Raw genomic sequence first — 18,030 nt, forward strand, 5'->3', positions numbered from 1 at the left:
AGGGATTTCCAAGTAACTGAACTGTGTCCTGGAGGCAAAGCTCATTTTTAAAATGAAATTCTGGAGCATTTTGTGCTTTATTTCATAGACATTCTTGATTGATACCTACCACTAAAACTGGGCCTGATGTTCTTTCAAGAAAAGAACCGTAGGAGATAACCCAATACCAATGCATTTATGCACCCTTCTTCCCACTTTTATTCAAAATGATACTACAATGCAAGAGGGAAGAGATATGGGGAGATATGTATATGCATAACTGATGCACTTGGTTATAAAGCAGAAACTAACACACCATTGTAAAGCAATTATACTCCAATAAAGATGTTAAAAAAAATGATGCTACAGTAATGGAGTAGTTATCTATTGCTGCATAACAAGTTACCCCAAAATGTAATGGATAAAACCCCAACCAATATTTATTATCTCCCCCAGTTTCTGTAGTTCAGGAATTTGAGCGGGGGGTGACTTAGTTCTCATGAGTTGCAGTCAAGATGTTGGCTGGGGCATCAGTCATGTCATCTAAAGCCTCGGGGGGAGCCGGAGGATCCCCCTTCCGAATGGCTGCTCATGTGGCTATTGGCTGGAGGCCTTAGTCCCTCAGCCCACATGCTTCTCTCTAGGGCTGCTTGAGTGTCCTCACGACACAGCAGTTGGCTTCCCCCAGAGTGAGTGATTCAAGAGGGAGCAAAGAGGAGGCCACAGTGTCTTTTATGACTCAGCCTGAGAGGAAACAGTCCGTCATTTCCACAGTATCATATTGGTTACCCATGGCAGCCCTATTCAGGGTGGGAGGGGCTACACAGGGCATGAATTCTAGGCGGCAGGGATCATTGGGGCCATTTTGGAAGCTGGCTGCCGAGAAAAATAATAGGCGCCATGGAACAAACATAATTTAGCCACTTCTTGTTCTAGGGACATACCGTCTCATTTGACCCTTACAATAAATCTGTGTGGGACAGACAGTGGGAGGTGAAATAGCTTGTCCAAGACCATGAAGCTAATAAGTGGTAGAGAGGGGTCCAAACTCAGAGGACTGTGAAACCAACCACCCCATCAATAGCGTCCAGCAGTGCCCTCTGCAACACGCCCGTCTCCTGGCCTCTGGAGAAGAATTCCTAGACCTTCCCTGTGCTGGGACTTTGTTCCCCAGGCCCATGGTGTGGCCTCTCCTCCCAGCTTTGCCTGGCCTGTGCCCACAAGGGGCCCCCACAGGTTTCTCCTCTCGCTGGTGCTGACTGCCCCTCATTCTCACTGAAGCCTCAAACCCTGTTCTGTGGACTTTGCTCTCATTCCCATTCCTGCTCTGGGACCCTTGGAAAAAGCCTCCCCAGTTCTAGGCGGGCACCGGTGGTGGCCCAGGCTTGGAAGGTCTTGTCCGAACGTTGGCTGACAGCCATGGTGTTGCCAATAATCCTTCCTGCCTCTTTCACCTCCATGAGTCTTTTGGTTTGGCTTGGTTTGGTTCTTTTACAGAGATGGTGTCATCTTTGCAAAGAGACGTGTTAGTAAAGGATGGTCAAGTTCAACAACTAAAACAGGAGGTGAATCAACTGAAAAGTGAGAACAAAGAAAAGGATCACCAGCTCGAAGCCCTCAGCTCCAGAGTGAGTGTCGGGTCATCAGCAAATTGTAGCTGCAAAAAGCAGACACAGTGGAGTCACATGACACACGGTGGTGAGATGAGGCCAGTGCCCAAGGACACAGGGAGGGTAGCTGCTGGGCAGGTGGCCAACTTCTCTGAAGCCTTTCAAAGGACAGTGTGTATGTGGCTCAGAAGAAGCATAATATATTTTCAAATCCAGCAAACATTTTCTAACCCCTATTATAAATGAGTTTGTTTAATCCCAGCAACAAACACACCTATGAGCATATACTGCCATTGCAATGTTTAATATTAAGCAGAATACGATCTCTCTGTGAGCAAGGATGACCACACGGCTGCATCGTGGTCCCAGCACCACTGGTTCTCATAATTGTCTTCAAAGCAGAATACCTGAAGATCCAGATGCAAACACGCAGACTCTCATTTCTTCCTTAGACTTTAGTGTGTAGAATGCCTCTATGGAAGATGAACGTGGTAGGCAAGCAAAGAGCTTTTTACATGTAACTTTGACTATTTGCAAATCTTGCCTTCAATGCTAACTTTAGAATCCTGACTCTATAGGATAAGATTTCTCAGTATTTGCATGATGTGCCTGTTTCTGTGAGTCAAGGTAAAACCTCAAAGCTTTCATCTCAGGTGGCAACTCAGAGATTCCCAGAGGCTACCCGATAGCTAGGTCTGCATGGGGGTGGGGTGAGAACAGATCTTGAGGTTCCAAGGAAAAGGCACAGTAGGTAATACCTGGTACGTAGTACCATACCCAGTTTGGAGCTGGTGAAAGGCACTGCATGAGCTTTGGGATCAGACAGACCAGGGTCCAATCCCAGAGCTTTCTCTTATTGTAAATTATTTGGCCTCCATTTCCCCATCTGTGAAATGGGGATGACAAAATCGTTTTCTGAGAAGTGGGAGGCTGGTTTTAGTTGTGCTCTTCTGCCTCTGCCCTGGGTTGGCTGCCTGGCCAAGCCCTCTGCATTCGTTTCTCCCAAGCAGAGTGTCTTCCCAGGCATGTGCTATAGCTGTTTAATGTGGGGTGTGTGTGTGTGTGTGTGTGTGTGTGTGTTGGGGACGGGAAGGGGATGCAGAGGTGGTGCTAAGTAGAAGGAATCTGCAAAGACAGCACCTGCTTGGCTCTTCTACCTCCTGAAGTGCATTTGGATGATTTATGTCCCCGTTTCCCCTTCCTTGTTGACCTCGGAATGAGGTCCCTTCTCCTCTAGACTGTGCTGGCCAGTAGCACAAGGGCTCGTCACCACCAAGGGTACTGCTCTTGTGAACATTTGAGATGCCTTTTTTTTTTAATGACATACATCATGTGTGTTAATTTTAGAAAAATAAGTAGATGACATTGAGAAGAAAAAATAAAAAGAGAGGAGAGGAAATGCTACCTTAAGAAATCAGTGTTAATATTTTCATGTATGTTCTTCCAGTCTTATTTCTATATATTGCCTAGAAATCAATCAATCAATCATTTTATAGTGAATTTATTCTATGCACCTTTTTAAAATTTTTAAATACTTACTATTTTCCCGTGCTAATAAATCAATGCTCTTATCATTCGTCTTAAAAGCTACATACTTTCTCCTGGATGTACCCAGTGTTATAAAGTGGTCTGCTGTTCTAAACAACACTTGGGTTGTTTCCTCATTTTATTTTTATTCCACAGTTACTGACAATTCTGTGAAGAGCATCCTTGAAACTACAGATTTACTTATTTCTCCAGTCATTGTCCTTAAGGTACATTCCTAAAGTGGGAATTGCTGGGTCAAAAGAAGGCACATCCATCCTTATGCACTTAATGCCTGTTGCAGAGACGCCCTCGGGCAAGACAGCTCCGTTTACCCCTCCACACCAGTCGGGGCAGTTGTGTCTTTGAGACTCAACCTGCACAAAAGCCCTAAGATGGACCCCAGCTCTCTGGCTCGGCCCCCTGCACCCTCACCGGTCACAGCGTGAAAACATCCCAATTCCTTCACCCTAAGTACCCAGACTCTACAAAGCTGGATTTCCCCTGCAGTGAAGTTTGCTGGCTTTTGAAGAGGAATTTAGGCGCTCTATTCCTCAGAACTCATGAGAGGGGTGAACTGGGAATGACTGCAGGATCCCGTGCTCCCATCACACAAATGGTCTCGCCTCTCAGAATTCAGAGGTGTGATTGGGTTATACAGCAGGAAACACTCCTGGGCGTGAACACAGGTACTTGGGACCCCCAGCCAAGCCCCCGTGGCCTTGTCAATTTTATGCACAGTGCTCAGTGCTGAAAGAAGAGTTACAGAAGGAAGATGCCCAGAAGGAGAACTGGGAAGCCCAAGAGAAAGAGTTAAAACTCTGCAAAACCGTGCGTTGAACCTCCTGACCCCTAGGTGTCCACTGAAAGCCTAGATTATGGCCTTGAGGGTTTTGGACGGGTTCCATGGCCCATTAGCTAGCAGAAGCTCTGGGGCTTTCTGGGTGTTTGTCTGTTAATGTAGTCTCCTAATGCTTTGATTTGCTAGCCTCAAAGAGATGGGTGAAAAGACCATGGAAAACACACTCTCCCCAGATTTTCTGGGCAGTTGACTCAAGGTCCCTCATCAGCTTTCCCCTGGGGAAAGGGACGGGAGGTGGCCACCATATGCTGCTAGAAATTCACCGTGGTCCCTACCCCTGGACTTGTGATGCCCAGACTTTCATGATCCACTGTCACAAGTTTTATCACAGCCCTGAGCACTGTTATTAACACAACTCTTCTTGAAGTATTTTTGCTTAAATACATTCAATTTTACAACAATTCATAAAAACAAAATAAAAAGCAAATGTATCACTGGCCTTCTATGGAAGGTGAACATAAAAATCAATACAGTGAAAAGATGACCACTCAATGTAAATATTCACCCCCTGTACAGGCCCGAACCCTCGTGCACATCACCAGGCATACGTTTTCCATCCGTTGGGAAGGACGGTGCCTGGGACGGGGGCAGGAGACGTGTGTTCTTCTCTCTGTCAGGAGCACACTTCTCTGACTCAAATGAGATAAAAATGTCATTGTTCTTTTCTTCCAAACTGTGCCCATTGTGTCTTCCAAACAGCCCTTATTTAGATTGAACTCAAAAATGTGCCCCAAGGAAAGAGACTCTAATGAGTGGATAGGTATCTTGTACTGTTTAATCCAGGATCCATGCTGATCTTCAAAAGAAACTCAAATTTTCCCTCACCCAGCCCTTTCATTGCATCCGTTGAAAGAAAGTCTACTTTGCCTCAAAGATGTGGAATTGTCCCCCAAGGGAAGGAATGAAGCGAATCCCAGACTAGGTTTCTGCCTTAATGAACCGGATGAAATGAGTTCTGAAGTTGACTTCCCTGTTGTTGGAACTCTTTCAGCAAATCCATGACATGGAAAAAGAAATGAGGAAGCTCAGGGTGGAGCTGAAAAGGAGCAGTACCGAGCAGAGCCTGATCTCTATGACGCTGTGGGAAAAGAGCAAGGTATGGCAGGGACAGGTCGGCCTGGGAACCACTCTGGGGCAAGCACACCACCTGCATCATCTCTGTTCATCCTCACAATGACCCCATGCGGTCTATACTGGTATTCACCCCACTTTACAGTCGGGAAAACTGAGGCTCACAGAGGTGAAGGAAGTTATCCAAGTTCACTTGCATAAAGTAGTTGTGGCAGAGCTTGAATCCAGGTCTGCCTGACTCCAAAGCTCCTGTGTGTAACCACAACCCTAGACTGCCTTCAGATATTAATTGTGAAATTATCTAAGAAAGAATTGATCCATTAAATCAAGTTTGCCAATGATGTTGTTCCAACTTAAATTCTCATATTGATTTTTTTTTGTCTTTTTGTTCCATCATTGAGAATGTTTTTAAAAATCTCAACATGTTTGTCATTTGTGTGTTTCTTCTTTTAATATGAACGATTTTTGCTTTATATATTTTGAGGCTGTGTTACTAGGTGCATATAAATTTAGAATCCTAATACTTCCTGTAGAGCAAAACTTTAGATCATCATGAAATGTCCCTTTTCATCTCTAGTAGTGTTTGTCCCTTAACGTCTCCTTTGTCATTTGGCTTCATCACTGGCTTTCTGTTGGTTAGAGTTTTCATACCATATCTTTTTCATATGTTCTCTGTCAATTTTTGTCTTAAGGTTTAGACATATGCCTTCAAATAGCGTATCATTTTTACAAAATCCAGTTTGACAATCTTTGACTTTTAGTCCATTTATATTATGTAATTACTCGTGTACTGGGGTTTAAATCTACCTTCTTGCTCAATACCAGTTGTACCATCTGTGCTATGTTCCTTTTTCTCTCCTTTCTTGCCTCCTTCTGAGTGGATGGTTTTCTCTTATTCCACTTTCGCCCTCTATTAGCTTGGAAATATTTCACTTTTTTACTATTCTTTTAGTAATAGTAAGACAATAGCATTCATCCTTGACTCACCAAAATCACACATTAATTAAGTTTTTCACTCTTCTACTATTCTCTTAGTAGTCATCCTGAAGACTATAATATGCATTCTTTTTTTTTTTTTTTTTTTTTTTGCGGTACGTGGGCCTCTCACTGTTGTGGCCTCTCCCGTTGTGGAGCACAGGCTCCGGACGCACAGGCTCAGTGGCCATAGCCCACGGGCCCAGCCGTTCCGCGGCATGTGGGATCCTCCCGGACCGGAACACGAACCCATGTCCCCTGCATCGGCAGGCGGACTCTCAACTACTGCGCCACCAGGGAAGCCCTATCCTGTGGTTTTTAAGTATCCCTGCACACTCTGCCTGTCTCTAGAGTATTAAGTCCAGTTGCGCTGTTTTTACCTCTTGGTTTATTGAGATTATTATTTACTTGCATTAAAATGTACCAATTTCAAAGGTACAGTTTGATTAATTTTGGTAATTGTATACCAGGTGTAACCACCACCACGACCCAGATATAGAAAAGTTACTTACCCTTTAAAAGTTTTCCATCCCAATTTGCCCCAATTCAGTTTTGAGACACTTTATTGAGTTTTACTGCTTTCTCTAACATCGACTCTTCGGGTGATTTAGGAAAGTCACTTTACCTCTCTGGATGTGTTTCTGCTTTTATAACATGAAAAATGCCAGAACAGATGTGTTACCAAGGGCCCTTGCAATACTTTCAGAAAATGAGGGGGTAGGGTAAGGGCGGGGATCTCAGCCTTGCGTCCTCATTCTTCACACAGCACACGCATGTGGCAGATCCTAGTGGGAAAAGCCTGTGGTCGCACCAGAGAGAATTAGGTTTCCATCTCCTCTCTTGCTAGTGTGTATGTAACCTTTTGTAAGCATCAGCTTTCTCATCTCCAATATCAGGCTTATTAACAAGGTCTATTTGTTTACTGTTGTGAGGATGAATTGAGATGCACCGGCAGCCTTAAATGTTAGTTGGTATTTGTATTATGGCATAATAGAAAGGCACTGCATTCAACCATCTCAGTTACTACACGTTTATGCAGGCTGATTCTCACAGCCAAAACAGACGCACAAAGTACACCCACCCATTTACATACCTGGGGAAGCCCGAAGCCTCCCTTGCCTGCCTTCCTTACGGGGCTCAGAGAAAAGCTGCGCATGCGTGCGCGTGCTTCCAAAGCGCCTCGCTAGGGGGCGGAATGGGAAACAGGAAGTTCTAACGCCTGTCGTACAAGCGCGACGTAAAGCGGGTCTGCTTTATGGCACCCTGCTTCCGCCGTAAAGCGCCGTTGGCAATCCCACGTGAGTGGGTTGACGAGACGACTGCCAGGTGAAAAACGCGGTTCTTGGAGGTTGGCTGACTTGACGTCTTCCCCATGGGCAAACGCGGGAGCCGGAGCCGGAGCCGGAGCCGGAGCCGGAGCCAGAGCCAGCTGCTCAACTCCCTAACTAAAAAGCAGAAGCATCATCTAAGGGATTTCGGCGAGGAGCATCCCTTCTATGACAGGTATGGAGAGGCAAGGCTGGGACCGGCGCTGCCGGCGTCCTTTCCCGGTGGGAGCCCGCGTGTCCCCGCGTTTGGTCCGCCGGTGCCCCGGGGGTAGTGACAGGGCAGCTCCCGCCGCGTGCCACGCTGCCCCGGCGCCGGCCTAGCTCGCCCGGGGATCCTGGCGGCTTCCCGCCTGAGGTGGGGTTCTTCGCCGGTCTTCCTACCCTTTGTTGAGCCTGTAGTTTTATGCTAGACGGCACGCCTCCTGTGTGGCGACTGGGCAGAGATTTTATAAGCTTGTGTTCGTTTTCTATGTTTTTAAAGAATTGCTTGGGGGCTTCCCTGGTGGCGCAGTGGTTAAGAATCCGCCTGCCAAGGGAGGGGACAGGGGTTCGAGCCCTGGTCCGGGAAGATCCCACATGCCGCGGTGCAAGTAAGCCCGTGCGCCACAACTATTGAGCCTGCACTCTAGAGCCCGCGAGCCACAACTACTGAGCCAGGGTGGTGCAACTACTGATGCCCGCGAGCCTAGAGCCCCTGCTCCGCAACAAGAGAAGCCACCTGTCGCCGCAACTAGAGAAAGCCCGGGCGCAGCAACGAAGACCCATAGCAGGCCAAAATAAATAAATTAAAGAAGTTAAAAAAAATAAAAAAAGAATTGCTTGGGACCCTCGACATCACCTATCTATTCAATGACCATGAGGAAACTAATGTTTGGGTAGTTGTGGGTTCCTCTCTAAGTGTCCAGACTCTCAGTTATGATCTTAGTGCTCATCCCACCCCTTTGGGCTGCTTTATCAACAGTTAGAGGGATAGTCTACTTAAGAAATTTGCTAGAAAAGGTGAACCCCGAGGGCTTTTATTTGCCAAAATTTCCCATCTTTTGGATGAGAGCCTGTTACTGTGTGACTGTAGTATTTGTCATGTGGTCTTGTTAGACTTTTTCATTCGTCTCTTATTATCTATTTGGCATATCCTTCCAAAACCTGTCCAAATGCATATGGAGTTTTTACTTGACAATAGATATAATGTATTTATAACGGTATAGTCTGCCATGTTTATTTAAAGTTGTATCATTAGACTTTTCCTAATTGCTACCTACTAGTAGTTAAAGTTTAACATTGCCTGTTTCTTCTCAGGGTTTCCAGAAAGGAAACAAAACCACAGACTTGTCAACTGGTAATGCTTTATACCTTCTTTATGATAGTAGATTCTGGACTGTTACTTTTAAGATTATATATGGTACTAAAGTTTGGCTACATTTCCACTCTCTTTGATTTTAGATGTAAGCTATACTTTAGTAATATTGCTTAGTTTTAAGTGCAGATGTCTGTTAAAATGCCATTGTGATAACTAATGTAGTATAGAGTATGGAACTGTCCTGAGAGATTAGCCTGTTAGAACCTGTTAAGGAGGCTTACCAGAGGGCTCTTGGTGAATCCTAAGAGGGAATGTCATGTTTGCTTAACATAAAATAGAGTGCAAAATCATCAAAGGTCTTATTTCATTACCACAGACTCAGAAATAAAGTACTTTTTTGTTGTAAGTTTTCCTGTTGCTCCTTTAAAGGTGCCAAATGTCTGACACATAGGTTAGATCGCCTTATAACCTAAAGCTCCATGTGTTTAGTTTGCTGTCTTCCCATGTGGAACATGAGCAGTTCAAAGAAGAGGAAGCGCTTCTAGAATCATAGCTAGATTAGCTGTTTGAAACAAATTTGGTGCTCGGTCTGGTTGAATAGATAGGATTGCATATTTGCAGAAAAGCTAGTTTTTATTTAGAAAAGTCTGAACTTGGTTCCACTGTGGGCCTGATGATAGTCGTGGGGTAGCAACAAGACCAGTATAATTTTTGTTTTTAAAATCCCCATTTTCCTTTTAGTCAGAGAGTTTATAGATACTTCAAGTTCTGAAAGTGAAGCATAGAGTGAACCAGAACAAGTTTCTGGTTACAACAGACTACTTGCCACATTAAAGAATGTCTCCAAGGAAGATGAGGAGGAGGAAGAGGAGGAAGACAGTGTTCTAGATGAGACAGAAATGAATCTTGAAGATGGCGATAGTGACGTCATTGTGGAGGAAGAGCTGGCAGTGGAGTCCACTGACATGCAGAAGAGTGAGTGTCTCTGATGTGGGTTTATCATCTTTGCAGGGACCACAGACAGATTGCCCCAGGGGCAGGGTGCCTTGTACCACAGAGCTGGGTGAAAGCACATGGATTCAAAGCAGAGATTCTTAACATTGTTGGGCTCTGTGATATCTTCAAGAATCTGATGAAAACACAGGACCCTGTGGCCATAAAAATGCAGAAATGACATTTTTGCTTACGATTTCCAGGATTTCATCAATCCTACTTCAAATTCCCCTGATTGGGAGGAAAGGGAACATAATTCTGTTTTTGTAATGGTCTCAATTTATGAAAGAGATTATTGTTCCTGCCTTAGAGGAACCAAGTTTAATGGAAGCTAGACATAAAATATACAAAACTTTTCAAGCATCAAATCTGAATGGAACCGATAAATATAAGGTGTTAAAGAGCTGCAAAGTGGTCACATGCTGCCAGGGTAAACGAGGGGAGGCTTCAGAGAAGAGCTGGGACTGAAAGCTGAAAGGGACTCTGTCTCACTCAGACATCTAGGTGACTATTTTTTTTAAAATTATCATTAATTTATTTATTTCTGGCTGCATTGTGTCTTTGTTGCAGTGTGCCGGCTTCTCACTGTGGTGGCTTCTCTTGTTGTGGAGCATGGGCTCTAGGCACGTGGGCTTCGCTAGTTGTGGCACACGGGCTCAGTAGTTGTGGCTCACGGGCTCTAGAGCACAGGCTCTGTAGTTGTGGCGCACGGACTTAGTTGCTCGGCGGCATGTGGGATCTCCCCAGACTAGGGCTTGAAACCACGTCCCCTGCATTAGCAGGCGATTTCTTAACCACTGTGACACCAGGGAAGTCCCCATAGGTGACTTTTTAATTTAACTTTAAAATCAACTTTATTGAAGTATGAATTACATTCAACAAGGTGTACCCATTTTAAGCGTGTAATTTGATAAGTTTTGACAAATGTGTATATCTATATTGTCATCGCCAAAGTCAAGATACAGAACACTTCCAATACCTGCAACAAGTTCCTTCTTATCCTTTTACAGTCAGTTTCCCAGGCCTGGCATCAGGCAACCACTGACATGCTTTCTTTCACTATGTATTAGTGTTTCCTTTTCTAGAAATTCATATGAATGGAAGCATACAATAAGTACCCTTTTGCACGTGGCTTCTTTGGCTCCTCATGTTGTGACTCATCCGTGTAGCTCATATTAGTAATTCATTTCTTTTTATTACTGGAATAATAGTCCATTGTCTGAATATATCTGGGTAACTTTTTCTTTTTTTTTTTTTTTTTTTTTTTTTTTGAGATACGCGGGCCTCTCACTGCTGTGGCCTCTCCCGTTGCAGAGCACAGGCTCCGGACGCGCAGGCCCAGCGGCCATGGCTCACGGGCCCAACCGCTCCGCAGCATGCGGGATCCTCCCGGACCGGGGCGCGAACCCGTGTCCCCTGCATCGGCAGGTGGACTCCCAACCACTGCGCCACCAGGGAAGCCCTGGGTAACTTTTTATATTCTATTATCTTAATGCCTACTTGCCTTACTGTATTTTTTTCTATACTTTAAGGTGTCACACACCATTCTTAGTATTTTCATTCATCACTTGTACTCGGATAAAAAAATCGTTGCCTCAGACTTAGGGATTGTTTTAATTTTGTTGGTTTTCCAGTTTTCTTTCATGTTTTAGGTTTTTAAAAATGAAAAGTTTGGCTTTTTAAATTATAAAAGTAATATATATTTACTGTAAAAATTTAAGAGGGTAATACAGTTAACGTATATCTCCTCCACCGTGGGATGAACACCTTTAACATTTTATAGAACCTTCCAGACTACTTTTTTATGGATATATGAGTGAATATATATTTGTGTGTATGTGCATAATGGCCTCATACATTTCTGTAAGTTACTTTTTTCTTTAATAATATAACGTGTGTAACTGTGGGTTACTGCTGCTAGAACCCTGGTGTCCAAACTCCCAGGCCAAATCTCCTTCTACTACATTACACTACCATGGGGAAGCTTAAAAAAGAAAGGGAAAGTATGAAGGGTGATTTTTCCATAAATTAAATCAACTTGAAAAGGTGCATTTGGAGAGTCAGAGAGTACTGATATTGTTAGAAAGAAGAAAGGTTTAAAAGCTGGTTAAATCTCATTCAAAAAAAATCCATATGTACCACATTGTAAAAAAGAGAAGGAAGACGGCGTTCATGATTACTGGGCTGGCAGGGTAGGGGACAGTTGCATGCTGGGGGTGGCTCTCGTACTGGGTCTTCCACTCTTCACACTTGTGCTCGGCCAGGGCCAGGGACCGCTGAGGGAGATCAGAGGAGAGGGTGGTGCCTTGGGGGTTCCAGGGAGTTGTGCAGCTGGCTCCCTTGCCACCCAGACTGCCCCAGGGTTCCCAGCCCCAAGGATTATGGAGCATCCCCACGCCTGTTTGCTCTGCAGTTGCTGTTGTGCACGCATTTTCTCCTCCAGCACTTTCTGCAGTGTCTCCTTGGCCTTCTGCTCATAGCTGTTTTCCTGGTCTTCCATCCGTAATAGCAACTTATTCATTCCCCAAGAAGTGTATTTCTGTAAATTTGAGGCAATTCAACAAATACACATTGACCTACTGTGTGCTAAAGCCTGAGCAGGGATACAGAAATGAAAAGAAATTGGTCCTTGCCCACAGGGCAGAGATGTCCGTAATCTGGTGGACCTTCTTCCAGGCTGGAGGCAGGCAGGGAGAGTCCCTCAGGTGATGTGAGAGGTGAGTGGGGATAAAAAACTGCCCTGGGCATGCTGGGCCTTCTCCCCTAGGCCTTCCACAGGCATTTGAAATCCGACATTTCCAAAGGGAAATCATCTTTCTAAACCTGCTCCTATCTCAGTGGCCAGCATCACCACCCACCCAGTCTCCCAAACCCTAAACCAGGGAATCATCCTTGATTTCTCTCTCACCTTCTTCAAGGACTCAGTTCATCATCAAGCTCTGTCAACTCAGCGTCTTTAACGGCTCCTTCGTTACCTGTATCCTCTATCCCTACCGCCACCTCCTTAGTTCAGACCCTAGTGACACTATTATATGGATTATATAGAGACTATGTATTATCTTCATGCCTTGCCTCCCTTCAAACCCTTTTCAGTCCTGCAGCTAGAGGGTTCTTTCTAAAACTTAAATCTGATCCCATCACAACCTGCTTAAATCTCTCAGTGGTTCTCGGTGTTCTAAGAATCAGGTCCAAACTCCTTGGCATGGTTCCTACTTACAAGCCCAGACTTTCATCTCATGCTGCCTCCACGCAAGCTGAACTGCTTGTAGGTCCCCTAAGCACTGTGCTTTTCAGCCTCTGCCTTTGCCCATAAAGCTTCTTCTGCTTAGAGTATCGTGACCCACGCTTCTCACCTGGTTAACTTCTACCCATGTTCAAGATTCAGCCCTAGAATCATAAATTCTGATAAACTTAGCCAACCATACCTACCCCCCGACTCTTTATGGATTAGGCAGTTTTACTGGTGTTACATAGTATCTATATTTCTGATCTATTGACTCATCTGTCTCCTTTAAGGGATTGTAAACTCCTTTGAGGCAGGGAGCATTTTTATTTTTGTATTTTATTTATTTATTTATTTATTTATTTATTTTTATTAGTTTCTGCTTTATAACAAAGTGAATCAGTTACACATATACATCTGTTCCCACATCCCTTCCTCATGCATCTCCCTCCCTCCCACCCTCCCCATCCCACCCCTCCAGGCGGTCACAAAGCACCGAGCTGATCTCCCTGTGCTCTGCGGCTGCTTCCCACTATCTATCTACCTTACATTTGGTAGTGTATATATGTCCATGCCTCTCTTTCGCTTTGTCACAGCTTACCCTTCCCCCTCCCCATATCCTCAAGTCCATTCTCAAGTAGGTTTGTGTCTTTATTCCCGTTTTACCCCTAGGTTCTTCATGACATTTTTTAAAAATTCCATATATATGTGTTAGCATACGGTATTTGTCTTTCTCTTTCTGACTTACTTCACACTGTATGACAGACTCTAGGTCTATCCACCTCATTACAAATAGCTCAGTTTCGTTTCTTTTTATGGCTGAGTAATATTCTGTTGTATATATGTGCCACATCTTCTTTATCCATTCATCCGATGATGGACACTTAAGTTATTTCCATCTCCGGGCTATTGTGAATAGAGCTGCAATGAACATTTTGGTACATGTCTCTTTTTGAATTATGGTTTTCTCAGGGTATATGCCTAGTAGTGGGATTGCTGGGTCATATGGTAGTTCTATTTTTAGTTTTTTAAGGAACCTCCATACTGTTCTCCATAGTGGCTGTACCAATTCACATTCCCACCAGCAGTGCAAGAGTGTTCCCTTTTCTCCACACCCTCTCCAGCATTTATTGTTTCTAGATTTCTTGATGATGGCCACTCTGACTGGTGTGAGATGATATCTCATTGTAGTTTTGATTTGCATTTCTCTAATGATTAATGATGTTGAGCATTCTTTCATGTGTTTGTTGGCAGTCTGTATATCTTCTTTGGAGAAATGCCTATTTAAGTCTTCTGCCCATTTTTGGATTGGGTTGTTTGTTTTTTTGCTATTGAGCTGCATGAGCTGTTTATAAATTTTGGAGATTAATCCTTTGTCAGTTGCTTCATTTGCAAATATTTTCTCCCATTCTGAGGGTTGTCTTTTGGTCTTGTTTATGGTTTCCTTTGCTGTGCAAAAGCTTTGAAGTTTCATTCGGTCCCATTTGTTTATCTTTGTTTTTATTTCCATTTCTCTAGGAGGTGGGTCCAAAAGGATCTTGCTGTGATTTATGTCATAGAGTGTTCTGCCTATGCTTTCCTCTAAGAGTTTGATAGTTTCTGGCCTTATATTTAGGTCTTTAATCCATTTTGAGCTTATTTTTGTGTATTGTATTAGGGAATGATCTAGTCTCATACTTCTACATGTCCCTGTCCAGTTTTCCCAGCACCACTTATTGAAGAGGCTTTCCTTTCTCCACTGTACATTCCTGCCTCCTTTATCAAAGATAAGTTGAGCATATGTGCGTGGGTTTATCTCTGGGCTTTCTATCCTGTTCCATTGATCTATCTTTCTGTTTTTGTGCCAGTACCACACTGTCTTGATTACTGTAGCTTTGTAGTATAGTCTGAAGAGGGAGCATTTTTAAAAAAATAAAATTATTTTTGTAGGCTTGGGGATCTGAACAATAGTCAGTAAAGTCAAGTTTTAAAAATGAATACATTTGTATTTTTAGAATTTCTCCTGGCTTCAAGGTCACAAAGACAAAGACACAAGAGCAGCTTTGCAAATTCCCTGGGGGTCTTGCCTTTCCAGTGCTTTTCATTTTTACGCCCTGTGATTTTTGGGAAAGCAGGAGCCTTTTACTGTCGCTTCTGGGTTACCCAACTGGGTAAGAGATAGTCTAGATAATGCAGATTTAGAGTTCAATATCAAATCATTTCCATTTAGCTTTGGAGTCATCTGAAAATTTGGATTTAAATGTTGAGTGGGTCTTATGTTCTTGGAATTGTCATTAGAAACCAGATACAGGAGTTACTGGTTGAGATCATACATGGTTATGTCCAGGTTATTGGACTTAACCATGCTGGTCACTGACCAGCTTTATCCCCCTTTGAAAACGAGTAGACTGGCATTCTGGATTATATGTCAGTCTCTTATGAGCTTGGTTGGCATTACTGAAAAAATAAAAGTTGTGGATCCGCAAACCCATAGACTCTATAGGCTATGTTCCCCTGCAGAATTCTAACTACATGGCCACCTTATCTTCCTAACATCAAGTGGGAGCAGTCTGGCCGGTCCATCTCGTTCTCTTGATCTTGAGTCCTCTGCAAAAGACATCCCCCTTTTCTGCACCAGCACATACGTCACAGCCCTGAAGAAAGTGTAGACATCTGAGATACGTTAACAGTGGGGGAGGGCTGATATCCCGTGAACAGACACATAGATGCCTGTTAGACCTGGAAATTGAAAACCAGAGAGGCGGGGCCACACTGGTTTTGGCCCAGGCCACCAGCCACTGGTGTTCCCAGCAAAATGTTCCCAATGTGGGAGTTTGAGGAAGCAGGGAAAGGCAGGTGGTGTGAGTTTATTAGGACTTGAGGCCCTCAGCCTCGCACTGAGGCCAGCTGAACCCCCAGAGCGTGCTTCCTGCCCTCCTATGGGCTGCTACTCCTAAAGGTACTTGGTTTCAACAGTTATTTGTGCATCAGGTTAAAGACTGAAGGGAGAGGGAACTGCAAGCCTAAATTCTTCATATCATACGCCACCTCCCTTTCTCTTCTTATTATATAAGCAATTCATGTGAAAAACAAATAAGGCAAGCCAAACAAAACAAAATTACCTGAAATCTTGCTATCCAAAAGTTGCCATTAGTATTTTGGTGTATACTTGTTCCAGATTTTTCTTTATTTTTAACCCTTCATTAAGGCCATTGTAGTCTTGACAGATGATGCTGGCACAAGCACTTGAGATGAGACTCCTCTTTTTAAAATACTGTATTTGCATTTGGCTTAATTTGTCTCAGGCCCTGCCTTGCCTGGTCCCCAGCGTGGTGTTTTCTGCTGCAGTCTCTGTAAATTGGAGTTGGGGTGATGGGGCGGTCAGGCAGGGCTGTGTGTATCTGTGTCTGTATGAGGGAGGGCGGGCACACTTTCCAGTGTTTCTGGGCAACAATCAGGCACTCACTGCAGTTTCCTATCCCTCAGGCCTGGGCTGTGGAGACAGGGGAAGTACCAGGAAGGGGTGGACGACCCCGACCCAGCTAAATGGAAGGCCCAGCTCTGCTGTGCGCTCAACAAGAGCAGGGAATTCAACCTGATGTACGACGGCACCAAGGAGGTGCCCATGAACCCAGTGAAGATATATCAAGTGTGTGACATCCCCCAGCCCCAGGGCTCTATCATTAACCCAGGTGAGGCCCCAGCTGCTGGGGAGAAGGTGGACAGTGTGCCAGGTTCCGGGCTGGACCCTTAAAGCGATAGTCGACTTGAAAGTCGCCTCGCTTACAAAGTTGAAGACTGGTAAATAAAGCAAGAAATGCTGTCCCTAGAAAGAACCCAGAGAACAAAAGATATAAACTCAGCACAGTCTTCCTGCCCACCCAGTGGAACAGTAAAGCATTAGAAAGAAGAGGGGGTATTGAGTTCTATAAAAAATAACTTCTCTTGGGACTCAACACTGAGAACAGAGGCCAGGTAGTTTAGAAGAAGGAGGGCTTAAAACTTAGAAGGTCTGAGTTATAAACCTCGGTCTTTCTATTTCACTACTTGTGGGACATTGAATCAAGTCATTCAACATTTTGAGCCTCAGCTTCTTCCACTATAAAATCTGGGTTCTCATCTTTCCTGCGTATTTCAAAGGCTGTTCTAAGAATCAATTGCCATGACATTATGAAGGCTATTAAGTTCTCTTTATAAATGATGGGTAAGTGATCATTTAATTTGTATGGTATTTTTCCTAGGAGAATACCACCTGATCCCTATATTTACTCAATGTTGAGCCAGTTCCGACTAAGAGCCAGATAATTTAGACTTGACCTCCAGTGAATCTAGTGAGGCTCTGCCATGAGGGAAGGGTCTGTCTTCACAGTAAGCTTATAAAGGAGAGATGCTGTGCTCCTTGGGTCCTTAGAAGGGATGCGAATGTGTAGAAAGGGGTTTAGAGTAGGAATTAAAAGGTTTCTAGGAGAAGGGAGTAGGGTGTGCAGCTCCTGGATAGGGGAGGGGATGAGAGCTTGCACTGGGGCTCCGTAGGAGGAGCTGGGAGTGGGCTGCAGGGATGACAGTGCAACGTGAGCGCCTCACTTTTGACCTTTGTGTGTGTGTGTGTGTGTGTTTCTCGGGTAGGATCCACTGGATCTGCTCCTTGGGATGAGAAAGATAATGGTGTGGATGAAGAAGATGAGGAAGGTGAGCTGGACCAGTCACAGCACCACGTTCCCATCCAGGACACCTTCCCCTTCCTGAACATCAATGGTGAGTGGGGTGGGGGGTGGGACCGAGGCATGGAGAGGATGTAAGGGGCTTTGATTTTGCAACCGTTGACACCATATCCACCATTGCACTGGGAGCAGCGACCAGGCCCTGGGGCCAGGCTGCCAGTCTGTTAGCAAGTAGGAGTCATAGGCAAAGGCACTCCGTAGGCATAGTTATCCCAGTGGGGTGGCTTCTAGGCAGAGAGAGCATCTTCTGAATCTTACGTGATAATTCAGAGAAATTAAAAAATTAAACTCGTTCTCCATCCCGCATACAAATACACAAGCTGTTACAAATTTTGCTGATTTCCTTCAGGCCAAGTGCAGGGAGCATTTTCGTGAATTGTAGGCAAACTCTTCTGCTATTTCCCTCGGTACAAATTTTCTGTCACTGCCTTAACAGCCTCTGCTAAGGCCGTATCATGGGAAACTTGT

The 18,030-nt window shown here is 44.4% G+C and overlaps 1 long non-coding RNA gene across 1 annotated transcript; it reads left to right on the plus strand.

Moving 5' to 3' along the window:
• Positions 1 to 7,328: 7,328 nt before the first annotated feature.
• Positions 7,329 to 9,653, plus strand: LOC308611588. Its single transcript, XR_014014969.1, has 3 exons — positions 7,329 to 7,524; positions 8,646 to 8,685; positions 9,388 to 9,653. It is a non-coding gene; the product is annotated as an uncharacterized lncRNA (long non-coding RNA).
• Positions 9,654 to 18,030: the final 8,377 nt, after the last annotated feature.

The sequence above is a fragment of the Mesoplodon bidens genome, assembly GCF_964165515.1.
Source record: "Mesoplodon bidens genome assembly, contig: HAP1_SCAFFOLD_1181, whole genome shotgun sequence".
In the NCBI taxonomy this organism is placed as follows: Eukaryota; Metazoa; Chordata; class Mammalia; order Artiodactyla; family Ziphiidae; genus Mesoplodon; species Mesoplodon bidens.